The sequence below is a fragment of the Filicampus tigris genome, chromosome 21 (assembly GCF_054856515.1).
Source record: "Filicampus tigris isolate MCC_2025a chromosome 21, RoL_Ftig_1.0, whole genome shotgun sequence".
Taxonomy (NCBI): Eukaryota; Metazoa; Chordata; class Actinopteri; order Syngnathiformes; family Syngnathidae; genus Filicampus; species Filicampus tigris.
Genome location: NC_141237.1, coordinates 8,413,641 through 8,441,367, shown reverse-complemented (window position 1 = coordinate 8,441,367; position 27,727 = coordinate 8,413,641). Strand labels below are relative to the sequence as shown.

Below are 27,727 nucleotides of genomic sequence, written 5' to 3'. Positions count from 1 at the left end.
ATTGCATTCCTTTTTGCGTCTGTTTTGCAAGTACCACATTGTAAAGGAGGAAGCAAATGTGTTGGCACATGAACATTCAGCTTTGACTGTAAACAGTCAGAAATGTTATCTTGAACAGAAAGGTTTCCCCCAATTCACAGTAGAGACCATTGTTACATTTGCTTTTTGAGTATGCATTGCATCCACATTGCAAAGGCAAACACTATCTGTCATCAAGATGTTTGGCAACTGCCAAAACGCTCAAAATGCTGAAAGTAGATGCTTTCTACATCAGGTCATGCTTTTTTAGGCTCCCCATGCGGTATTATAGAAGAAAAATGAAGAATAATTCTTAATTTCTCCTGTACTGGGAAATTCTTACTCATTATACCACATGCATATGGCTTAATGCTTTGTAGCATATATGCAAACGTACACTTATGCAGTAAGGGAGCGAGTCGGCCATGCAGCATCTTTCCAGTAACAATTCCAACCACACGGGTCATTGTTCATGTATCCAGGGCAGATCTATTTTGTTGTCGGGTCATGATCCCTGTCGCTGTTACAGATGACCCACCGCTGGCCCGCTAACTGCAATAAAGCCCAGATGTATAGCTGCACTGTGGCAGAGATATGTATCAAATATGTCACAACATGATTTCGCAATTTTATACTCTATGGCTTACGTGACTACCTACGTAGGCCTTTTTTGTTGACGCCGTCATTGGAACTTTAGCATACAGTGCAGTGGTACCTCGACTTGCAAAACCGCCAAACATATGAATATGAAATGAAAACACTTGCAAGGGGCATGGAGCAGATGCTCACACTCAACTAACTGCATTGTAAACGTTCAATAATCAGAACTCCTGTCTTCCTTTTTTTGCGCTGGCCTGGTTCTACTTGGCTGGAACCAAATATTTCAGAGGGGGGTATATCATTGAAAAAATTTTGAGAACCGCTGACATTGAGGACACACACTGTCCTCAGATGTAATCAGCGGGTCGCTTACAGTCCAGACATAAGCCACGTTCGTGGCTTTGCTCTTGTGCCAGCGACCGCTCGTGCAAGTAGTGATTTTATTGTTGCACTTCCTACTTCTCTTTTCTCTGCAAAGAAGAGTGGCTTATAATATGAATAATTAGTGACTGTGATAAATTGCAGTGAGCCCCATCCCAAGAGGCCAGTGGAGAAGTCTTACTCAAAGACGACAGCCTTCCACTGTCTCTAAATTAGCTGTTTTTAAGACGTCAGTCAACAGGCAGTTGGGGGATTTCACTATGTTCTGCTTAGTCTTTGGAACATTTCTCTATAATTACTCTGTGCTATATCTATGTGCAAATTAAGATATCATGTCCAATTAACACTCACAAAAGGCAGATACCATATAGTGGGTAGTGGAGTCCTAATTGAACAAGTGTACATTTCTTGCGTTCAAATTTCAGGGATTCTTCATGGTTTTAAAGGATTAAAAAAAAAATGTATGGTGATCCAAAGCAATGAAGTAATAACCTGCCTGCACATAGGGTAAGTTCACAACCATTTCACAAATTAATTTGAGCAGAAGGTAAAAAAAGTCCTCCCTTAAAAACAGAATAGGGATCAGTAAATGGATGCAGTGGCTAATTACAAGCCAGATTGTGAGTGCTGACCTTTGACAAAACATTGCGGTCCAAAATAAATGAAAGCAAAGTTAATTAGTAGAAACCAGGCCATTTCTTTTCCTCTCAATAATGTCACATTTAGAGTAGACTATAACGGTTTAGCAAAATCTTGCATGCAGCGTTGTTGCTGAAAAATGGTCCAGTAAACTATACTAAAGTAAACTGATTTAAGGGTTTGAATGATACTAAATCGGCAACATGCTGATTTTTCTGCCCCACGATTAGGATTAGGAAATGTGTATACCTTGGGCAATGAATAGAATCATACTCTGATGGTCTGATGATCCTGACAGAAAATAACATCTGGAAAAGTACCAAGGTTGGGCTGAACTCAAATAACTCAGACAGATGATTGGCCACGTTTGCCTCAATTAAATAGCTTTCATTCTATTATCCCTCCAAACTAAAATTATATGAAGAGCTCTATACATTTATTTAGCTAATAGACCGAACGATTTTCTTTATTACTGGCTCATGGTGCAGACACAGACAAAGACACAATATAAAAACAAAAATATGCAAATAATAAGAAGCCATAATTGAAGTTTTACTCGGCTTTAGGTTTCTGACTTTATCAACAAAGTCCATTTAGTTATGGATGGGGTGTGGTCTATAGGCAAACAAGGGTGCTAATATGTTAGCCACATGCTTAGCAATAGGGTCTGAGAGGAATGGTCTACGATAGCCGGTAATATAGTGCATGTGTGATGGTTCCTGGCCTCTGTCATGTTTGTTGTTACTGCAATGTTTTGTTCTCTCTTACCTACAAGCTGAGTCTCTTTTCAGTCTTTCTTGATTCATTTCTCTATTTCTCTGTATGAAGACCTTCGACATTAAAACAGGAAACCCATCTGGTAACATGGTTTATGTAAATGTCAGGTTACCACGACAGTGGCTCCAGGCTTTGTTTTGATTAGTATAATTAATTCTAACCTCTTGTATTCTTTTTTTTTTATGTTCTTGTTTTTCCTCTTGGCTTTCACATCAGCACTGAATCAGCCAGGATTTCCTGAATGACTCATTAATCACATGAAGACTTGGAGTTATGTGCATTACAGCATGTCCAGGTTGGGATACCCAACATAATAGTGTGCTGAAACATGTTTTATCATGTGTTTATTGTGTGTAAGAGTGCCCTAAGTTCATTTGGTTATCATCACAATTCACAAAGGAACAGCACAAATGAGATAAATCAGTTCAATCCCATTCACACCTGGGCACAGGAACAAAAAAAGACTGACTGTAGCCTGGTGCCACCTGACTGATGAATACACTCATGCATGTGGACACTTGGCTGGCGCACAGAGAATAACAGGGAGGGAATCTGGCACTTCATCAAGTAGACCCACTAGTGGGAAATCGTTGTGCAAGAGCGATGAGGATGATGCGTTTATCTAGCTTCCTCTCTGATGCATAACTGGCTCTGGTAGCCTCGTTCTCTTTTGCGCTGGGTCGAATCAAACATTACGGTGTTCAGCTGAACTCTTGCAGGGGTTTTTGTGACTAATCAATTGATTGTTAATGAAATGTATATGATCAAGCACTGCGATTGGCTGGCTGATGAACAGTCTAGGCAGCGTAGCCTGCCACTTGCCCCAAGTCAGCTGGGGTAGGCCTTAGATCACCAGCGACCGTAATCATGACAACAGGTATAGACAATGGATGAATGAATAGTTGTAAATAACCAATATCCTTTTATTGCCAGTTTATGTATTCTTCATGTACGCATGATGGATTTGAATTTGTGTCAGTAAAGTGTAAGGTGTTAAAATACTGTAAATTTGGCCTGGCTTTTGTGCAATAGTAACGGCGGTCCTTTTGAACCTTTTCAACAGTACTCATGATTCAATGCACTGAGATTCTCATTTTATCAAGTTTAGTTTTGCGACAGTTAAAAGAGAAAGAACATTAATAATTGCTGAATAGCATAATGCTGTCGACAAGTGGAAAAATTGGAGCGCTCAATGGTCAATGTGGCGCATGTGTAAGAATACGTGTCGCTTGATACACTTCCTGTGTGCATGTAATCCACTGGATTCAAAGTAAATATTTGTTCTCTTTGTTTTCATTTTATTGTGTTAATTATATGGCCTAAGATTATTTTTGGACAAGTATTTACTGCAATTATGACTTTGCTACTACATTAGCATAGGTGTGCTCTGACTTGTGTACAAAATCGAGTCACAGCGCGTCATAGGAATTCAACTTGGTTGTAAGTCGAGGATTCCTTACAATTTTTATTGTTCCTGCAAATCACTTAGTACATCACTCACCTTTTGTTAAAATGTGCCTCTCTGACCTATTCTACTTTAGTACATGATAATTGCATTCACTCCACTAAAGAGATAGTGTCATCACAATTGGCCATCGGGGTAATGTGGCCGTCTTACAGACTAACGCGGGCAAATCTGTTTTTGCAAAACATCATTTGAAGACGCACATAAATGAGGCTTGTACACTCCGATCAGTAATGAGATTACAGCTGAAGGCGCACGCGAGGACATTTGTGCGAGTGAGTTAATTGGCAGCCAAAGGACCTAAAGACGAGATGCTATGCAAGGCCTAGAAACATAACAGTAAGTCATATCCAGGGCAAGACTAATTATTCTAGGCTGTCTGCCAGATTCTCAATATTACAGCTTCGCAAAGGCATTTGATGCATGCACTTGCTCAGTGTTACATTATACGGCAGATGCTGTATATTCATCTTGGGGGATGAATACTCTCAGACAAAACCATCAATACAGGGTACCAGGAGCTCCAAAAGGCATGTTTAGTTGTACACCTCGCTTGTAGAGTTTAGTGTACGCACGGGAGGGTGGCACGCTATATGGAAGAAATATTGTCATCGCGATAATGACCCGTGCTATATGGGTATTGCAAACCCGTGTAATAAGTGTCATATGGAATCGTATGCTTTTTTTTTTTACTTTGACCAATCAGATGCAACCTTAAATGCATATCACCATCCAATAGGACAACAGTATCTAGGGGCATTTTATATATATATATATATATATATATATATATATATATATATATATATATATATATATATATATATATATATATATATATATGTATATATATATATATATGTATATATATATATATATATATATATATATATATGTATATATATATATATATGTATATATATATATATGTGTATATATATATATATATATATATATATATGTATGAGACAACTAATCAGCAAACAATACATTGAGCCTGCTTATATGCCGTATGAAAAACTATAATTCTTTACAATAATAAAAATGTATTTCTTGTGGTACAAGGCAAATATTGGAATATCTATCTAAGTATTCAACACCCGTAGGCCTATTGCATGTTTTTCCAATGGCGTACAGCCCAGTGTACAGGCAGAATAATTTCTTTAAAATAAAAAATCTTCCTGCCTGCATTGATTGTGCATGATTTCTACACTCCAATAAATACTCATACAAAATTTGTTAGGTTTGACAAAAGGTATAATTATACTTGGACACTTGTAGCGCTTATTAGCACATTGTTTTCCAAGCTCCGATAAAAACTAACCCTTATTTCTCTTTGCCTGGCACTGGATTGGTAACATTCCTTGTCTCAGTATGAAATCTGCAACTGGGTAAACAGACAATAGTGAGGAAATAAATAATAGAAGTAGCATAAATGTGGAAAATAAGGGGGTGGGTATAGGGCCACATTGGTATGAAAATGCCGCAAGGTAAATAAGATTTGCTTCCATTTCTGTTGATACCTGTCAAAATATTGGCACTCTCGGCTTAAGATAAGATGGAAACGCAGCATGTGCACGTGTTTGTGTGGAGGTGGTTATGCCTCGGGTGGGGGTGTGTAGGGATTCATTTTTGTTCGATGAGTGAGAAGGGAACAGAGCTAACCGAGTTGCCACCCCAGTTGACTCGGCCTAATAGAAGAGCAGTGATGCAAGGTGGTGAGACAGCCTTTGATCAGCAATCTCCTGTGATATCAATTAACCATGAATGTTCAGCCATACAAGACAAAGATGGAGAGTTGACCAGGGTCACAATAGGTGCCAAGGTTCTTTCGAATGGCATGTAAGTGATTGAGTTTCGCTGTCCAGAATTGAAACGATGACAAAAACCTGTTGTGTTTACGGTTAGTAGAACCTGAGGGTGAGGAGGGTAATGAGTGGAAGTCGTAATGCTGGAGCCTACCCCATCTGACGACAGAAATCTTACGTAAAAACCTATTATAATGAAACATACCACATAAACCATAAAGTTTTTATGCATTGGCAGCAACATATTTCCGTACAACATTGAAAGAAATTGTGTTTCTTATCAACTGCATGATGAATTGATGTTTATTTTTCACCCCAGTCACTTATAACCATTCCCTTCTTTGCCTCACTGCAGCCTCTGACTTTCTGTCATCTGTCTTACTCGTTTAGGCATTGACATGAGACATCTGGCACTGGCCAGACATTCCTGAGCCGATGACCAATGTCCTCAATAACAAGGATGTATGGCTCCATTAGCCAGCTTGTGATTATTTAATCATTTCTTAGAAGGCTTTAATTGAAATGGTATGATGGATCATCAAGAGGTTGGCTCTCCACAGAGAGGTTTAATTGGGCTTCTGTCCTCAGTGCCTCACCATGGATCTGTCACCCACTGGCAACATTATTCAATAGGCCAGGTAGGATTGGATGTGAGTTGGCCAAAATACATGTGGACAAAGTTACATGTTAGAAGTGGAAAGATATGGTTTATTAATACATAAGTCTGGTGAACATAGCATATTATTGCTGAAAAAAATGACATGGCATTTTACTTTCTGTATTTGTAATAACAATACTGTTATCGTAGCTAATATGAATAGTTCTATCACTTCTACTCACTATGTGTGCACTATTGGTCATCCAAGCATTATGTCATTTAAGAATTATTGAATGAAATCTATTAATTAGTTACAAATAGTTTCCACATGCATTTAATGCCGATGACCAATGTCCTCAATAACAAGGATGTATGGCTCCATTAGCCAGCTTGTGATTATTTAATCATTTCTCTCTTTCAAGAAGTCATTTCTCTCAGTAATTTCTAAGAGTTAACGTGCAAGAGAGAATATTTTGCATGAAAGCTTTAGTACTGATGAACACTCACGCTCAAAGCACAAGAGCTGCAAGGACGCAGTTATTGATGTGCAAATGTTTTCTTTTGATTTGTATAGCGGTGCTTTTAGGCACCAAGCAAAGGGCAAAATTATTTGCTCACCCTACCACCACAAAGCAAAAATCTGTTTTGCGTACGATGGAAGTGTGAAAAATACACAAGATAAGAAAAATGCCATTAATATGAACCATATATTGATCATACACAGTATCTGCAGGGCGATTTTTTTTGCTCACCACCCACTGTGGCTAGTGGTTTCCCCGAGTTACTAGCCATTCAGCATTGTCACTTGCTTCAATTTTTTGGGCTAAGCAGACCGAAAGAACTTCTTTCGGGTCACGTGACTGACGGAGCTCTATGGCGGGAGAACCGTATAAGGCAACTGTAGAAATAGTAAACGTCGACACTGTTTTCTGTTTGATACAAGATGTCTTCAAGACATGGAATGCTGCGAGAGGTCATGCTTAACAACAGTTTGAACTCTCAACGTTTTTGTCGAATTCTTTTGCGGCCGATTAGGTTAGAAAAATAATTACAGTTTGAGGGCAGACGAGTGATGTCGCCAATGTCTTTCTACAGAGCTCGCAAAGATTAGTTAGGGCCCTTGTGTATTGATCCCATGGGAATATTCTCTGAAAGTCTCTCAACTGCCTTCTACTTAAAGCATCATCAAAGGCAGAGGCAATGTGCCCGCTGAGCCGTTTGAGTCAATACACTTAATGCGATGCACTTCACGCTTCCCCTCTCAGACACCAGTTGCAGCACAAACGGATAAACAAATATGCAACGACAGACCCAAATAAAAACTGGAAAGAAAGTGTGAAATCCTCAGGAGACAACTTCCTTCCCGAGTTTTTCCACTGCCATTGCTCCACTATAACGCCTGTAGCACTTAATAATTTACTGAACACATATTCCAGAAATAATGTCTATTTTCTGCATAGTTCGCACGCAATGATGCACAGGATAACATTTTATGACGATGGACTGATTATAATTCCGATCACGCCCCTTCCAGTTACACCACATCCAACACACTAATATGGAATGTACGGTTATTATACTTCATTACAATTCATATATAAATATATATATATTTTTATTTTTTTTGTACCTATTTTCTTTGTTGGCTGGTTTGAGCCTTAGTTTAATTTATTGTTATTATTTTTTTTTTTACAAATGCAGTGGGAAAAAAATATCCCACGCCCGTTTACTCTCTCTCTCTCTCTCTTTCTCTGTGTCGCTTTCCTCTGACATTATTGCTGTGTGGTTATGCTAATGGAGGAATTATGTTGTTTTATGATGTACTCCGTTGATAGGTTGACAGGCTGTAATCTCAACCAATTTCACAACCTTGAAAAGTACATACTTCATCGCTGTCCTCCTCAAATTGGACCCATGGCGACGAGAAACATGAGTACGCATCCAGACAATCTGTTATACAATAAAACAATAAAGGACCTAATCAAAAATTCAACAAATGATGGCATTAACAATTCTGGAATTAGATTGTGTCCGACCCTTATTTCAAATAAGTATAAGGCCATGATCGTCAACACTCTTCACAGAGCTCGACTAGGAGATTTGGTCTAATTTAAAATATACGTTAGGTGTGTATGCACGATCGAGCGATTACAGAGTGAAATCATTTCGCTTGACTTGGGGAAGATGTATTTGGTCAATGCTCATTTTGAATATCTCCATGTGCTTTTGTGGTGCTGACGCTGTGCTCAAGGGCAAACAAAATACCTTCAATGTCAAGTCAGTGTTAAATAATGAGCATAATTCTAGATACACTGTGGCTTCGGACATTATAATCGCAAAACAAACTCTATGGTGTTTATATTGTGATAAGCATCCTTGTGGACAAATCAGACAGTGTTATTTTAGTGGATTAGTGATTATGACCCGTTTATAAGCATGTTTGATGATTGTTATCTCACATGCAGTAAATGGCTCAGTGGAAATAATGTTAGTCACTGACTTTGTTGTTCTTGCAAGTAAGAAAAAAGTGAAGGAAGAGGTTATATATACAGTAGATTGTACGACCCCCATTTTGGAATGTTGGTGGTCTTTTTTTTTTGTGGCTGTCATGATTGTGCCGCCACTACACATTTGTGCTTGTCTGCTTCAAAGTTTAATCGCAGTTATGAAAAACATGGGTGTGAAAATATATTTGATTTTTGTGTGTACGTGGGTGACAGGAAAGTGTGTTTGTGTGTTCACTCTTCGAGATAAGAGGAGCAGAGATTGTGAAAGTCATTTTCCCAAAACGAGGGAAAGAAATCCCACACTCAGGCATAAACTTGTCAAGGACACAAGAGGAAAGCATTTTTGTGATGCAAGTTGTATCAAAGCTGTTACTATGGGAACACTTCATTGTGGTTGCTTTGCATAAAAGAGTCAGGGTAAATTAGAAATCCAATTTGTATTGTTTGCTATGCTCGGAATAGATTACCAATGTATCAAGCCGCTGATGCTAATTCAGTTGGCAGTCTACGTTGTTGTGATGAGAAAGGAGAGAAGTGAGGGGGCGGTATTTGTAGAATGTGTTGCGTTGTTTGTCATCATTTTTATCTTGCAGCCACTCCACAGGCTGCAGGCATATGGTTTATGATAATTATAGTCCGTATCAGGTCTCCCTCTCACCCTGAGTCATTCTCACATCATCTGCGATTCACAGCACCCCTTTATTCACTTTCAACATGCACTTTCAAATTCAATACGAGTTTGAACACTCACATTAGCATACCGCCCAAAGGTGAAAAGAAAAAAAATCCAGTCTTTTCTTTCGTTTCCGACTCTTGTTTTGCCTCCAACTCCTCCGAGACGAGGTGCCGGGAGAGGTGTTGTTGATGCACTGTAATGTTAATTTTATCCCCCACTGGAATCTGATACAGCAGTTTGAGTCCTCGCTACTTCAAGGACTCTGAGCAAGTCAACTGATGGAGAGAGAACAACTTCCTGCATGAATTATATGGATAGCCATATTTACTGTCAACATAATGTGCTCGTAGCCATGAACGGGCAGTAATTTAGAATTTCATGTTTGTTTGGTTTATTTGTGCTGTTGTGTAATAGAACAAAGCTTATGCTAATGACACTGTATTTGGCCAGCTCGTGTTCACACAGTCATTGGGTATCAATTCAGTTTGTTCTAACTAGTTTTTAGAGGAAGTGAACTGCTTTACGATATCTACTTCTTGCAACATCATCGCAATATTACTGAAGGATGTTTATCTTTAATTTGAGTTGACACCTCCAACCTTCTTTTGCAGTCTCCCGGTGTCCTCCAGGGGTGTAACTGTGACTAAGATCTGAATGTAATCCAATGTTATCATATGTGACAATGAGATGTTTTTGTTGATGTGTTTAATGGTCGTATCTGATGAGAATTGATTGGTCATAGAATCTAACTCACAAGTAAAGCTATAGAATTAAGTGCAGACATTGAATTGCATGCTACTTTAAAATGATGAAACATGTGCTGGCTTTGGTTGAAGTAACATTGTGGTGGTAGTTGTACATGATGTGCTGCAAGCCACAACGGGTTGGGATTTTAATGGAACCACATATGAAAACAATTCACCATTCCAGACATTAGCATATACTTCAGGTTATTTAAATGGATTGGAACTGTATGTGTACTTTCCAGTACTTTCTGTACATTTCCTTTAACTGGGCATTCCTCCCTTGGACCATTGCATTTCTTTGTAAACACAGTCATAAAATTCCCTTTAATCAGTAGAGTTGCTGTAATGCCAAAATCAACATTGGGGCCAAACTGGAAAGAGTTGTGAAGTTGAGAGGAATCCATTGAGTCTTGGCAGCATCTTTAGTGAAAAGCAGTATTGTTTCTATTGACAGCAGCTCTGCTATGGGTTCTCAATTGTCAAATGAGACAAGCACATGGGTGTTGGTTTAAAAGTTATAGTGGGGTTTGTTTTGGCCAGGGGTGCCCAAATACGGTCCTCAAGAGCTCCTATTCAGCCTGTTTTGGCTGTATCTCTACTGCAACACAGCTGATTGAAATCATCAGGACTTAAAGCGAAAGTCAACTCAAACATACCTGTATTTGTTTCAAGAATATGTTCTATACAGGCCCACTAGTTGAAACAAGACATTTTGATTAATATTGTGTTTGTGGAATATGATTTAAGCAGCAAAATCCACACGTTTTTAGCCATCTCAGGGGGCGGCCATTTTGTCACTTGTGTCGACAGAAAGAGAAAAAAAACAAACAACCATGGCTCAGCCCTGAGCCCTGACACAGTTGCTGTCATTTGCAGTCGATAGAAGTGACAAAATGGCCGCCCCCAGAGATGGCTAAAAACTAGTGTATTAACTCTTAGTCCACAAATGCAATATTTATCAGAATGCCTTCGTTCAACAAGTGGGCCTGAATAGAACATATTCTTGAAGAAATATGGTTGGGTTGACTTCCACTTTAAATCTGAAAAGGTACCACAACTGTATACCATTAAAGTTCCAAGAACAACATCTCATGCTAAGCTGCATGACTAGAATCTTATTCTCAAAGCAAAAATGAAATGAATGTTCACTCCCCTCAAAAGTATCAGAACAGTGATGCCAATTTCTTTATTTTGCTGAAAATTGAAAACATTTGGAGTTAACGTCAAATGGTGACTATTAAATGAGACAACTATGAAACTATCTATTTTAAGGTCAGAGTCAGTCATGTAATTTTATTACATATAACATTACATTTAGTATGAGAATTATATATTAGGTTTTAGTGTAAAGGCGGAACTGCCTATGAAACCGTTTTTAACACATCCCAGCCAATCCAAAGGAATACAACAGCACAATCAGAGGGCATGTTGACACCCTGTATTCAAAAGTCACTGTAGCATGCCAGCGGCTGTCACTTTTGAAGAGTGCAGGTGCTCTAAAGTGTTGGAGTACTGACAGTGTGCTTGTTTGTCACTCCATGCAGGTGCCCAGACAGATATAGCAACACTTGGCTGGGATATGTATGTCATGTACCAACCTGCTAACCTAACAGGGTCATGCAACTCCACCTCTGTGTGAACTCAGTCACGTAGCCATCAATCCAAAAAAAGCTGTGTTTTGTCCACAGAGTAATTTTTGTTTTTAAATTGTTTGGGCATGTTTGTATTTATTTGTTAACACCAGACTAGCGGTATGTATTTCATTTCCAACTAATTCTCACAAGAATCTAGTAGGCCATTATACACAATTAAAAACAGCTACACTTTATTGTTGTGTATGAGTGATTGCCACAACAAATTTGAAAGCTGAGACAAAAAAACGGCTGTGAAGCTGGACCACCAGTGTGTGACCAATTTCTGGGTTCTCTCTGTGCTTGATCAAATGCAAAGCTCACATTCATATTGAAATCAGACTTCATCTTGAGCGTCGGAGGCTGAATGGGGTCAAGAGCTTGTCACCATGTGTTTTAGCAAAAAGGCCAATAGCATCAGTTTGATGGGAGAGCTATTATAAATGGTGAGGGCTTTAGGATTCAGCTGCACTTCTTTAAAATATTTAGTACTGGCTAGAATCCCCCCTTGTAAACCTTTAAAAAAGAAATAAAAATAATGGGTACGGATGATAATTGAATATTTGTATGAGACTATTTCAGTTAATACAGTTACCGGTGTAGTAACCATGACAAAAAATAATTGTTTTGGTCATTCATATGCTGTTAATTAACCCATTAAAGCCTAAAGCACCTGGCTCAACAGCTCCCCAAAACCTATGGTCGTCTACAGTATGCAGGCTCACTAGTTGAAACACGGAATTCTGATAAATATTGCAGAATATGAGTTAAGCAGCAAAATCCACCCATTTTAGCCATCTCAGGGGGCGGCCATTTTATCACTTCAGTCGACTGAAAATGGCATCCAAGTTGCTCAGGGCTAAGATAACAACCAATCATGGCTCAGCCGCAGAAAACAGGTGAGCTGTGATTGGTCGTTAGCTGAGCCCTGAGCAACTTCAAAGTCATCTTCAGTCAACAGAATTGACAAAGTGGCCACCCCCTGAAATGGCTAAAAATGGGTGGATTTTGCTATATTCCATAAACGCAGTATTAATCAGAATGTCCTGTTTCAACTAGTGGGCCTGCATAGAACACCTTATTCAAAAATATATGTTTGGGTTGACTTTCACTTTAAGGCAACTGTAGTTTTCAAACACCTTTAACGCTATGGCTTGTGAACATCTTAACAGCTAATTTTTAACTGATGTTTAAACAGTCCTTGTGCTGCATACTGGAACTATTTCACAAGTAAAATCCACATTATCTCATCGTCTTGTTTTTTAAGTGCCATCTGTTTTTCAACACAAAAAAAAGGCAAAAATGTGATTTTGTTCAATAGCGAAATAACTGAGGTACAACACCCATAAATTAATACAAAAAAAAAAGACTGTCAAATACAAACTGGCATTTTTGCCGACGCTGATGTGCAGCCAAGTTCAGAAGCTTATCCGCATTCATTGTGACATAAGTTCATACTCATGAATAATGACAAATACTGTATATGTAGAATCATCACGGCCAAGAAAGACACTTTGCAAAGCTTTACATTATCATTAGAATAAAATATTTTTACATCTCATTCTTCCTTGCTGTATTGTTAAAATGGAAACACGTACAAATGTAAAACACACTTTGTCGCCAGCCTTGGCAAATGCATGTGTGGCCCAATTACAGTGAGTCAATCTCAACCTTAGCTCACCCCCCTTGCAGATGTCTTGCAAAGCAGTGAGTTACAAGGTTCAGATTAAGGCAGCTATTGGAAGCTGAAAGAAAGTAGTAACCGTGGTAATGAGGGGCTTTAACTGCTTCACAGCAAACCCCGCCCCCAACCAATGGAACACTGATTGCAATGTCAGAGAGGCCACTCTCAACTCAAAATAACATTTGTTAATTTCAATTCATTTATTTCATGCTGTGTGTTATTTGAAGGTCCTTTCAGGTTCACAATTCCCCATCCTCTTCGAGGGCCATCTTCAAGGCTGCAATAATGGGAATTTTGGTTGTTACGGCAACCTGGTTTGTACCTTATGATCTTAGCAGCAGGCCACAGCACAGATTTCATGAGACCATACTAATGGGATAGATGTTTGGAGGGAAAATCAATCCTGCTTACTATTTTCGTGAAGGCAGATGTCCCTGTGCCTGAGATGACATCATTGCACAGAAGGAGACTCTTTTAATGAGCCCCGCCCACCAAAATAAATACACAAATACCGAAATAAAGAAAGATATGATCATCAATACCCAGAAAATGGCTGTGAAAAATATGGTGTAAATGAATACCGATCACGAATCTTGGGTATCAAGTCACCTTTTTAAATCACCCCCAACCCTTTTGATATTATCAGTTTGAGCCAGTAAGATTTCGCAAGCATATGCCGTCATTTGCCAATCTGAGAGCCTGTCAAAGCCTATTAGACATGTCAGAGGACCTGAGAGTGTTGGAGAGGGGGGAGGTACCTGGTGTCTGGTGTCAGACCTGTCAACTCAAACCACCCCCCCCAATCTGCTTACATGCCTAATAAAAGTGGACGGTCTGTGCGCCAAAGAGCGGAATCAATGTAGCATGGCAAGGTCAACAGTGAGACAGCTACAGTTGCAAATTGGAGGAAGTGGTTTGTGAGTGACTGGGTGAGGGGATGGAGGATGGGAGGTGCTAACATCCTCCACTTGAGCCATATTTCACCTATCGCCGCTACTCTTGTGGAAGGTCACAGTGCAGTTGATGATTCCGATCTCAGAGAGATGGACCTAAGCTGCATATCTGCATAGCATTGAAGGATCTAAATCTCCATCAAGTGCTAGATATTAGCCAACTGGTTAACCAAAAACCAATATGGCAATTACACATTTACAGACATCACATAATCAGTTAAAAGTGTTAGAGTCAGTGTGCCCTGATCCGACCAAGCTGGAGAGGACCAGCCCTACAGACTGGGCCAGCCAGGGAGGAGACCAGCCCACATTATGTTTAGATTTTGAAGACAGTATAAATGTGAGAGCTTCATGTTAGACCGTGCCGCTTTTATGCCCTCGCCCTATCTGAGAGCATTCGCGAGGATGGGAAAGCTGCCCAGATCTGATCATTCTTTGATTCCTGAACTTCAGAGATGGAAAAGAAAACAGATGAGAAAATTCTATCGACTTGTGCGAGTCTTTATTTACATCAGATAATCTTCTTGAAAGATAAAACGAACATGCATTGAGTAAGTAGTTATTTTGTAAATTGCTAATTGGGCTTATGGCCTCGAGACCTGCAAAACATTCCAACAGCATATTACATTTACTGTATACATAATGTGTACATGTACAACACCAAAAGTATCAAATCCGTCACTCTGGGTGGTATAAGTGTTATGCATGTTTGTCATACAATAGACTTTTCTGACTTGGTCTGCACTGCATGGTCTCAACCTGTCAGCTACTCTGAGTTCGGCGCTACATTCATTCTGGCTGCTGAATAGTCGGGATACTCTGTTGGATATCGCAGAGCATGCCGCCCTAAGGCAAGGACATTATTCATTCTTGCATCACCATCCATTGTCCGAATATGTACACAGACTCTCAGAGAAATGGAGGCCTGCGCCACTGTTTGCCAGCTACATATGGAAGCAAACTGACAGAACCATACAATGGAATGTTAGAACATGTCATTCCTGCTTCTCCTACTGCAAAGAATCCCTCAATATACCCTGACAGAAAAAGATGAAAGGCGTTTCAAATGCGTCTCATAAGGCTTAGGTATCAATAGAGGGGTTATAATAGGTTTGCGCACTGTTTTGACACCTCAAGTTACTCATGCAAATTAGCATTCACAAAAGTTAATACATTCACAGTTGGGATGGGTGCACCTGTTTACCCGTGTGGGTCTATTTGTCAAACACAATGATCTCTTCTCCAAAGGGAGCCAAGTGGTTGGGGGGGTTGGGTTGTTTGTAAAATGTTTGCATGCAGGATGATTTGAAGTAAAATCCGTGGATAGAAGCTGCCATCGCTTTGATGTCTGACATGTCGTGCAGTGCAGAGTTATATGTAGGTTACCAGAAAGCTTTTCATTCCTGCGCAGTGTTTTCAGTCTGACAAAGGGGGAATATAAATCAGCCACCCCAGAATTTGTGGGGGTTATACAACGACTACCTTGTTGCATGTAGATGAACGCTTTCATCAGAGGAAGTGTGACAAGGATGTTATTTATAAATGAAAAGTGGAATTTCAAAGGTTCAGCGACAAATGATCAGGAATGGCATATGGCAAATCTAGGACTGCGTGTCCCATGACTAGGGCTGCCAGTGCAACATTTTAAAATGTATGGTATCTCTTGAACTCTGTCATTGTTACAACTGAAGAAGTTTGTGCTTCTGTTTGTTTGGAGACAAGCAGTCTGTCCAAATGGGACAAAATAATATATTGCCAGGGAAACTGAGATAAGACAGAGAGAGGTTATAAGTACTTGTGTCTGTGTGGTGATCGCTGTGAGATGACGGCAGCTGTGGCAACAGAATACATTTGAATGCTGATTTTGGTTAATAAATAACTTTGTGAACCCAAGCACCTGGTCTAGTTTCTTGTGCAATGAAGTGTCAAGGGGGAACGGCGGGACAGGGGGTGGGGGGTTTGTGGCATCCGTTGGTGCCGCTGGCGATGGGAATCTATTGGAATTATTTCTTTAGTGTATTGCAGTTGAGTCAACAGGATTTGATTATGGATTACGTATTTTGCGAAGCCAACGTGGATGATTTGTCGGTGTCTAGCACGCCTCCAATGTAATGCTATGTAAATGATGGCCATGGGAACAACACTGTTTTTGTGAATCATTGCTGTTAGGTGGAAAGCCATATATCTTTTTCACAAATCAATACGGTCAGTCAGTCCTTAGATCTGTTATTCATACAAACTATACTGACCAATCTGCATGTTTGAAAATGTCTCTCTGTTTCACAATGCAATGATAATGGCTCAACAAACATTTATTGCCTGTTTGTTTGTTCTTTTTTTAATTATGAATTCCGCCCGAAGCAGTATCAGTTTAACGTAAGTATCAATGCAGAACTGAGTTTTATTGTTTAGCATAAAAATCCACTGGACCCAAGCTGTTTTTGAATGTAGCAATACATAATGGGGTGCTTTCCAAATCTGGGTTACACATTAAGCATGTAAATATCCCAGCAGCACTCCAATTAAAACACGCCACTATTTAATCCAAAGCGCCACCTCCCAACTCTCTTTGACTCCCTCCCTCTTCTACCGCTCATTTATATTCACAGTATGCTCTGTCACTTTTCCCGGGCTTTAACTCTTGCTCTCAGGGCAAACTGTACCCCTGCCGGGAGAGGATGAAGACCAGAGCCCCCCTATCATTAAACTAATTTCCTAAAACATCAGGGTGTACTAATGAGAAATTTTAATTAATATTCTAATTATTTTTTTTATAATTGCCTGTGCCAAGTGATTACTGTATGGTCCTTAATTCTGCACCGCGCTCAGATTGGTGACAGGAGTTACAGTTTCTTACATTATTCTTGCCATTCTGCTCAATATGATCAACTATCACGAATAATTATAAAGTCTTTGATCATTAAAAGTGCCCTCCCAACTCATTTAGTTTAAGTGCACGCGACATTCTATCTCATTGTTCATATCCTTATGCCTGAGGTCACTCAGAAGGAAATGGAGGAGCTTTTAAAATGCTAAACGTTTAACGGCTGTGGCTGTTTATGGAGCTGTTGGATGCAAATTGTATATATTGATGTACTTGCAAGATGTTAGCATTGTGGAAGCAGATTAGGTTGTGATCAAAATATACCTTTGAAGCACAATAGCAACTAACTGAAAATAATCATTCCTTGCACAGCTTTGTTTTTAATGTGTTGTTCATGAAATATTGAAAATATTGAAGATTCTGTTTTCAGTATACCCTGAGGATTAAATATATTTTTACCACTGGTGTATTGGCACTTGCGATTTGTGTGTGTGTGTGTTTCTTTGCGTGTACGCTGCTAAACGTGTCGCCCCACAAATGAAGGTTTCATGTGACTGCTGCTGTGTTGTGTCTTGCGCAACCAGAAAATACCCTGGAGGAACATTGTTGAGAACGGTAGATTTAAAAACAAGAACAATTCCACATGACCATATTGTCCATGCAATATTATATAGAGTATGTCCCACAGTCTCGATTTCTACTGTTAATTACATTGCTAAGACATTATTCAGAAGGTGTGTGACTGCCATTGATTGAAGTCAGCTTTTTTTTTTCATGGTCATGCTGTTGTGCTAGCACGATATACGAGCATAGAAAAGGCCATCTTGGCATAGTCTGCCGGACATCTGCAGCAGCTGATCAATTTATTTTCGACATGGAGGCTGCATAGACGAGCCAAAGACATTTGGGAGACGCACACACACACACACACACACAACCATGCAGAGGAGAACATGAAATGAGGCTCTAATGACTTGAGGTTGATTAATATGTGCTTCAGGGACTAACAAGGCTTTGTTGTCTGCGATTTAAAATTACATTCCAACATTTTCTTTTTGAAACCAGGTCATATGATGTTTGCTAGCAATTTTATGCTGGATAAATATAATAATTTCACACCCCCAGACTACAATTTGATTGGGCTCCAGCAAACTTGTGCATTACTTTGTCTAGGTAGTTGTGCAAATTTAACAGAACCCATTTAGCTCACCCGCTGTGATGATTCCACCGAGGATCAACTCTGTACTGCAAACATTTCCAACAGAGTTTCCACAGCTTTCAACATTTTTTCAGCATCCGCCTATTTTTATGCATGTATCTTTGCCCTTTTTTGTTGGTTGGAAGCAAAAACTGTTTTGCATTCTTGAACATGCACACACCATAAATATTGGATTAAGTAAACAAATCCACAAGGCTCGCTTCTCAATACTATTGCCGAGTTGGCCTTTACAGCATGCGCTGATACCACGGTCACAGTCTTTGCTTGAGACCCGACATGAGAAAGGAGGGGGGGCGGGGGTGAAATGAGAGCGAGGCAGGGATGTGTGTGTGTGTGTGTGTGTTGGGGGGGAGTTTTAAGTGGTGGTATAATCTTACCTGAGTATTATCTCACAGGCTGCGCTGACTTTGGAAACTTGGAAAACAAGTCAGCCTGTCAGGTGAGGGGTAAGGTTACCCGAGTTTGCCAGTAATAAACATCCACAGAATGAAGCATGGTATGCAATGTCCACACAAACATGGATATATAAAAAAATATATAACTTAACAACTGTAAAACATTAAGATCCTTTTATCACAAGTGTTGAAGTATTGGGTGAAAATGTCTGTGTACTGTACATCTAATGTCACACTCTAGTTAGCCTTTGCGGAGGCTGGTCCTTTTAAAGTGCCCCAAAAAGTCCCAAAAGACAAAGAAACAGAAAAACATGCCCGGAATTAATGCTTTCATTCTCCAAATGGAGAGCTTGAGGGTTTTACTGAGGTCTGGCACAATATGCTGATGCCTCGAGTTTTGTATTGTTATTTTTTTTTTTCCCATGAACATTTTTGGTCAAATTGTGAATCGTATATCCTCAAGGGTATTTGACTTTAGAGGTTCAACGGCATTTGTGGGGCTTTGAAATTGCCAACACATCCGATTGTCAAACAAGCTGTTCTCTGAAGCTCCTGACACGTTAGAGATGCTTTCGACATGTTTAGAGTCGTTTTTGAAGTACAAATACAAATGTCATCTTTTTTTCTCCTGTCTCACTACGCTACAAATGACAATGAAATCTGCAACCAGTTCTCTAACGTAATTTCAATTGATGCCTTTTTATCGGAGAGAACAAGCTCACAGCAGCATCCCAGACCACCCATACATATATAAAGTTACATTGGTAAGGATCCTTCACGCGTGTTCCTGACTTCATTAGAATTGAACCCTGCACATGAATGTCTTCCCTAGAAATTAGCTGGATTGTAAAAGCCGAGATGAGAACAGAGCCACAGCACCCCTGTGGGCATCCAGTATCGGGTGTCGCAGAGTTTTAATGGCCCTTTACATTAACGCGCTAGTGCGGCAGCGGATGGGCTGGCAACATTTGATGCTGTTTTATTGGTTTCCCCGGCATCAAGTTGTCCCTCGTGCCCATGTAATACAACAGAAGGCATCAGCGCAGAGGACGAGCCCCCTTGCTGCTGAACCGGGAGCATATGTTTCTCAATGTAAGCTTATTGCTCATATTCCATATTCTCTAATGGTTATGGGCGCAGTTTGTTCAGAGGGTTGCTGGGGGAGCCATCAGTCAGGAGGTTGCGCGGCTGATGTGAGCCCCGGCTGAGAGTTTTATCGAGCGACGTGTGTTAGTTTGAGAATACGTCTGGCAAGGGGGAACGGGGAATGAGCACCCGCGGAAAGATAGAGATGGGTGGATGTAGTTCCATGGCTCTCCATCTTTAAACTGTGAAATTTTGCATTCTAAATCTTAAAACGTCACAGTTCATTGTGTTCAAAAGCTTTCACCAGGTAAATCATTGTGACAACAGTGAGAAATACAGTTTAATGTCTGAGCCAAGATGGCCGTAGGAGTCCCTGTGGCATGATGTTATGTGACAGACATGGGGAAGGGGTCTAAGTATTAGAGGCCATATTTAAGCTTTCTTCCCCTCCCATATACTGTAAATATTACTGAACCCATCACAGGATAATACTTAAATGGAATGTGGCAGTTCTCTTTCTAGTAGACTACAATTGCTGTGGGACTCCGTTTATTTGACAACCAATATCCAAGGCAATGGCACATCAAAATGTACAGTATGTACTCTATAGGCAAAGATCACTAAGCTTAATTTTCACCGCGAGAAAAAATATGAGAGAGAAAACACATGAAGGTAACAAAAATACAAGACACAATATGATGCAGTGTGGTTCTAAACAACTGTAAAAACAACCACAATAATAAGCACGGTTAATCCAAGATGAGAATTATTAATTATTGTTTATAGAGATCTTGGATTGCATCTTATTAGGCGATTTATATTAATTGCTGTGAAGATGAAAATCTCTACATAATTTGTATGCTATAGTGCCACAGGCTATTACTATTATGACTTAAATGTGAACATGCACAGTTACATACAGTATATTTAATCCTCAAAATATAAATGGTTGTTTGGATAGATTTTTATTCGTGCAACGTTAAATAATACATTACAAATATTACATTGTGTGTGTGCACATTTACAAACCTCATTTGCAACCAATGTCCCACATTTGTGGGAGTATTTTGAAGTATTGCATGCGATGCCATATAAAATGTTGGTTATGAAACGCAAGGTTTTTTAATATATCTGTCCATGTCTGAAAATCATATAATGTGGGGTTTCTATGACAATTACAGAGACCCCATTGCCATTATTATGACCTGTTTTTAAGTTATTTTAAAGGTGAAGTCAACCCAAACATATTTTTTTCAAGGATATGTTCTATGAAGGCCCACTAGTTGAAACAAGGCATTCTGATAAATATTGTGTTTGTGGAATAAGAATTTAATCCACACGTTTTTAGTGTGTCAAGGCTCAAAGTGTCTCAAGGCTCAAGTAATGACCAATCACGTTCCACCTGTTTTCATGATTGAGCATCTGTGATGTCATTTTCAGTTGACAGAAGTGACAAAATGGCCGACCCCTCAGATGGCTAAAAGCGGGTGGATTTTGCTGCTTAACTCTTATTCCACAAACGCAGTATTAATCTGAATGCCTTCTCTCAACTAGTTGGCCTGCACAAAACATATTATGGAAAATAAAATATGTTTGGGTTGACTTCCACTTTAAGGTTATATTTAGTATTTGTATAATTCAAATGGAAACCAAGGGAATTCCCTCCACGAGACCAAACCTGTAATCAAGCACATAAAAAGAGAAATATAAGAATATCGGGATTATATTATGGGTTGGTTACTTGAATTCAGCTCTCCACTTGGGCTGCTGTGCCACCTTTACTAGGTAATGTGAAATAGAGGAAGTATGCCATGATAAGCTTGCTACATTGGAAAGATTTATGGACAATTATTTTACCGGGTTGTACAATGTGCGGCACAGGATACAAATCATAAAAAATTAACTTGGGGAAAAAGGTCAATTTGGACATTTGGGCATTGTAAAGGGCAAATGCACAAGCATAGGTTGTTCACCCTGGAGTCTAACTCCAGTCCTCACAATCTCATCTACCATCACTTATAGAAGCTCTTTAAATCACAGTACTGCTGCCTCATTTCATTTTTTCCTTTTTACCCAGATCGGCCGCAGCAGAGTCACCGGGATTCCTGAAACATTGAGCTCAACCATGCAGATAATGTGCTTACGATATTGCTTTGGTCAGCGGTGAAACTAGGGCACACAGCTTCATGAGATGCTAAAGCAAAGATGGCAGAGGCTTCGACTTGAGCTTTACATGTTATCTGCAGGATGATTACTCTTGACTCACTTGGTGCAAATGCAAATGTAATTTGGGGTATTGAGTTGCAACTATCACAGAACAATGTCATTGTTACAACCTAACCTAATTGTCCAAGGTAATATAATTCAGGAAAATAAAATCATCATCATTTTACAGCCTCATTTTCACATCCTTCACCCTAGCATCAATCTCTCATGGTGATTGTTTTTTCCTGCAATCTCTGGGTGGCAGTTCTGTTTGTGCAGAGTCTATATATGTCAGAAAGGAGCATGATGTTAATTTCGTGATCCGTCACACATCTCGACTTTCTGTGACGGGAAGTGAAGACGAGTTCTGGACTTTCTTATCGCTTCGTTCATTCCTGTCCACCCCTGCAAGGTTAAAGTATCATCACATATATGTGGATCAGGGCTGAATTGCTTTCCATCTCCTATCAAGAATGAGTCCACTCAGAGTGAAGTATATTTTGATACTATGACTCTGAGTCAATAGCCTGTTTCAGAGAGAGGAGTTTACTATATTGATGGTCGGTAAAAACCTTCTATATATTCTGAATATACACATTATATGTACAGGTATGTATGTATGGTTGTGTTCTGCTTGTTGTCAAACAACACACTCCATTTTGTCTGATCAGGGGCTAAGGGTGGTTTCAATGTAAGCTTTCATCACACAAAGAAATGAAAAAAAAAAAAAAAAAAGATCTACCTGACACTTCTGTCACCAAGCCTCCCAGGAAATGTTTCATAAAGCCAGTTCAATGATGTTTGAGCCTCGTTGTTTTCTATACAGTCGGGAAACAGGAGCCCCACTGGGGTCCCACAGCTTTGCACTTTGGCCAAAAAGGTAACAGAATTAACTAGCCTTTGTAACCTGTGAGCTGCTTGGGAAGGGGTGTTCAGGTATAATGAAAAGGATATATACAGTAGGTTTTTTTCCCCAATATTTTATCATTGATAGTAATGCTGACCTTTTAAATGTTATGGTTAACATGTATACAATGTAGCATCAATCAAATTCCAAAATTGTGTAGATATACAATATAATACTATACAATTTTATTCATATAGTGCATTTCATAACAGCAAGAGCTGTAACAAAGCACTTTACAAACAATACAATAAATAAAAAACAGTCTAATGATATGGGTTCTATGCAGCCCCACTCGCCAAAAGATGGAATTCTGATTAATATTGAGTTTGTGGGTTAAGAGTTAAGCAGTAAAATCCACCCATTTTTGTTCAACAACTAATCATGACTCAGCTTTAGAAAACAGGTGAGCCGTGATTGGTTGTTACCTGAGCCCTGAGCAACTGTGATGTCATATTCAGTCGACAGAAGTGGCCACCTCCTGAGATGGCTAAAAACAGGTAAATTTTGCTGCTCATTCATATTCCACAAACGCAATATTCATCAGAATGCCATGTTTAGACTAGTGAAGGCGCATAGAACATATTACAAATATGTTTTGGTTGTTGACTTCCCCTTATAATGGCAAATGTTCACAACAGAAAAGTGAAGGAGTCTTTGTGTTAGAGGAAAACAGACCTTGAAAATTTGCATAAAAAAGGCTCAAATTTCTGCACATAAGAAAGGAAACAGGCTCAAAATACTGCACAAGAGCAAGGATATGTTCATCAGCATAAAAACAAAGCTGGAACTATATTGAGTGTGAAGATCTGTGAAGAGTAAATTTGAATTTGTCAACATGTGGTTCGAGGTTGTTTGCGCAACAGGATGATGCTCTGTAGAAAAAAAAGGTGATCAACGACAGCCTGGGGAGCAACCCGATGATGTATTATGGCCCTGTTTTATTTTATTTTATTTTTTTTCCTGAACCACAAGTTTTGTGCCAGAAAGCCTTCCCCTTTCCTCCCACACTCTGGGTCTGCTAAGAGGACACAGAGGGGAAAACACAAAAATAAGCGTCTGGAAAGAGAGATGGGAGGAAAGATGAGAACTCTCCCACCCATTTTAGAACGGTTCCCACATGCTGGGCTTTCAGTGGGAGGACTGGGTTATTACAGTAGTTTGTCAAGTGTTTTGTTTGGAACCATCGCTGCATCTTGGTTTTTCCCAGTGCTGGTTAATTGTTGGCGAGCAATCAGATTTGATTGCACTGAGTTCAAACTCAAAGCAATTTCAGCCTCTCACTGGGTACTTTAAAAAGCTCCATTGTGTTCCACATGAATGATAGACACGGCGCACACTAATGACCGAGCATTACGTATATGAATCACCTCACCGCAAAGTATGTTGTGGACATTTCTCTCTGGTTTATTCAACCTGGCACACGTTAATAATAAATTGTGTTTGTAGTTTCACAATATATCCATCGATGCATCCACAAATGTTTTTGTACCGCTTGTCCTTATTAGGGTTGCCGGTGAGCTGAAGCCCATCCCAGCAGACTTTGAGTGAGAGGCGGAGCACACCCTGGAATTGGTTGCCAGTCAACTCCACACAGCTGAGATACGGATCCAACACAAATGTGATATAATACAATGATAATGTTGTCCAATAGAGGGGAAAAATAGGTTGATATAAGCAGTCTTGTGTTCAGAACTCATCTTTAGTGAGTTTTTGAGGTATTTGGAACAAAGGTAAGGACGATGACTTGTTTGTATGGGTTGTATCTTTAGATTCCAGTCAGGGGTTGGCATACTCAAGAGACCAGATGGAAAAATATGTCAAGCAAATAGAGCAGAAATTTTATTGTTGTGGGTAATGACTTTCCATAACATGCGGTGAATATAAAAGGAACCCCCCATCCTTTTTCTAAGAACCCCCTTTTCATCTCACTCCTCTCTTGTCTATTTTTTATTTTACAGACAAAGCCAGCTGCGGTGCATATGCGTGAATAGCTTTCAAATGTAAAAAAAAAAAAAAAAAAAGGCATACCTATCCAAGCACATGTAGAAAATACATTCATTGATTGTTAATTTACATTTACATCCAAACATGTAAAAAATACATCCATTGTCCATTTATATTTGTACCATAACGAGCAATAGCCTTCAGTGTATAAAAAGCAGGTGCCAATCCCATGGGGGTTGCATTAGTGTTTCTTATTATCCTATTATGCCCGTGATATACTTTTACTGGGTCCAAGCAAACAATTAGCCTCAGCATGGTGCTGGCTCATGATATTTTCACATTGGTTTAATTTGTGCTGGAGTCACAGTGGCTAACCAACAGTGGTTTGTGCTAAGGCTCCTACAATGTGCAATGTGTTATGCAAAGAGACCAATTGTCAAAACAAAACCCATGTTTGTCATATTTGTTAAAGCAATCAGTATAACCTGACAGTAGTGCATGAATATAATGATGAGTGAAAAAAAAAACAAAAAAAAAAACAAGCCGTCTCTGGCACCTCTGAATAGATTTTTAGGAAACCACCAAATATTGTTTGGACATTCTATGGAGCGATAATTTTATTATCTAAGTAGCATAGAAAAATTTGCAAGTACTGTATTGTCCCACAAATTATTTACAGTCAATAAAAGTAAATATAACCGAGATTGCTCCATACTGTACAACCCCACCTTCACGACTTCCTTCCCTGTGATGAGCAAAAACAAAGCACCAGAGGCAAAGAGAGAAACGTCTGTCATTACATTGGGTGAGGTGTTCCTTTTGATTCCGAAGGAATAGGTTCTGCATTAATGGAGTCATTTTGACTCGTCTTCTACTTCAAAAGAGGTGAAAACAAAGACTGGGGAATGATAGCCGCAAGCAGTGTCTTCACCCTGACAACATTGGATTGCTATACATTACTGGAGAGGGTGGTGTTTTTTTTTCCGCTGTGGCATTCATGTTGAAAATGCAATTTTACTGAGCGAGCGCCTGATGACATTCAGCTGTTTGAATGATTTAACTGTATCCCACATAATTGTCAATGTTGGAAATCGCTGCTTTATACTGTGAGTTCACAGCCACCCAAGTCTTCTAATTGGAGCGTTTGTAAAATACAAGCAAACAGATGAGCTGTGATGACAATCAAGCCAAAATTAGCGTAGTGAGCTGCAGGTGCTGAATCTGGTAGCAGATGCTGGCTGCACTAAGTCTATTGATTCGCCGCAGCCACCTTTTGCCACACAATCAGCAGTTCACACAACAGCATCGGAATTAGCCATTTGCATCTGCTGCTTGGCTTTGCATCACTGTCAAATTATCATAAACTCTACGGAGAGTGCTTGAATCACCTTTATGTTCAAATGAACAGTGGTTTGTATCGTAATCTACTGTTTTGTTTTGACAGGCAACGGTCAACATTTGTTCTGTAAAAATGAAGATCACACGATGGAATGTCGATGAAGAGAATGATGTGCAGACCACAAAAAAACACAGAAACGAGGGAATATTGTGTGGGTTTAGGAGAGCACAAAAGAAGTGAAATGGCGCCCATCATAGCTATAGGACTAGAGTCATGACATTTGAGAAGCTTTGGGAAAGGTGGCTAGTGAAAGAATAGACAATATATTATGCAGGAAAAAACAGATCTTTTGCTTGTCTGACTTGTTCATTTCTTTCCTCGTGTTTGTAGCTGCACAAATCCTCCATTGAGAAATGCAAAACCCAACTCCACATCACAGGCTACTGAACAATTGAGTATAGAGGGCTGACTGAAGCAGCATATGTAACAAAAGATTATGCCACCTCCGAAGAGTACCAATAAAATATTGCTGGAAGGCAATGTCTTAGCTTTTGCTCTTTCTCGGGAGCCGAAGGGTCAGGATGATGCCAATCTCTCTCTGTCTTTCTTCATGTAGAAAGGACAAAGAGCGCACCTCATTACTTCAAGATTGGAATGAGAGGTGGCCATTTGAAGGCATTAGAGGCTGCACTTACACCATTGGTCTTAGCCCAAGACAGGTTCAGATTGATCTGCTCAAAATGTATTCATCAGTTTAAAAAAAAAAAAGAGAGAGAGAGTACCATACCTGTCAACCCGGGTGTATTGAATCTTATGAACGTTGTAATTTGCCCTAACATATCTGTATATAATTTTACAAAGTATTTGTAGCCCATGTGCAAGATTTAAAAACTACAATCTTTCTCACTATTATTTATTTTGAATGTTTGAAAAGGTGTTTCCACCTCTACAAATTACGTTGAAAGTGTACAACTTGACATATATGAATACATAACCTTCTAGGTTCTGTGTTTATTTCAACTCAGATTACATGTGATTTATTTATTTTTTCTCTTATGGTGCCATGGCACTCGGAGACTGACAATGGAACAATGTCACTTGAATCATAGGACCCTACCAAAACACAATAAGAATTGCGTAAGTATACATTACAAATGTCAAGAGATTAAAAATTCTACTATGGGCAACAAATTCAAATTGGTTGATTGAAAGGTGCCAGTTTACTTTCTGAGTGTTGGTTCAAGACAGTAGGTGTCAGCAAGAAAAAAAAAAACAAGTATATAGTCCGTGTAAATCCGTGTATCATTCGTTTTTCAAAACAAAAC

The 27,727-nt window shown here is 39.4% G+C and overlaps 1 protein-coding gene across 2 annotated transcripts in view; it reads left to right on the top strand.

Annotated features, from left to right (window-relative positions):
* LOC147127483 (partitioning defective 3 homolog) overlaps positions 1–27,727 on the top strand; it is a 271,216-nt gene that overhangs the window by 241,680 nt on the left and 1,809 nt on the right. For both annotated transcript variants that reach the window (XR_015084282.1, XR_015084281.1), the window contains one exon: positions 24,625–27,539. The gene's annotated coding sequence lies outside the window, so the exon portion shown is untranslated. The remainder of the gene's footprint in view (positions 1–24,624; positions 27,540–27,727) is intronic.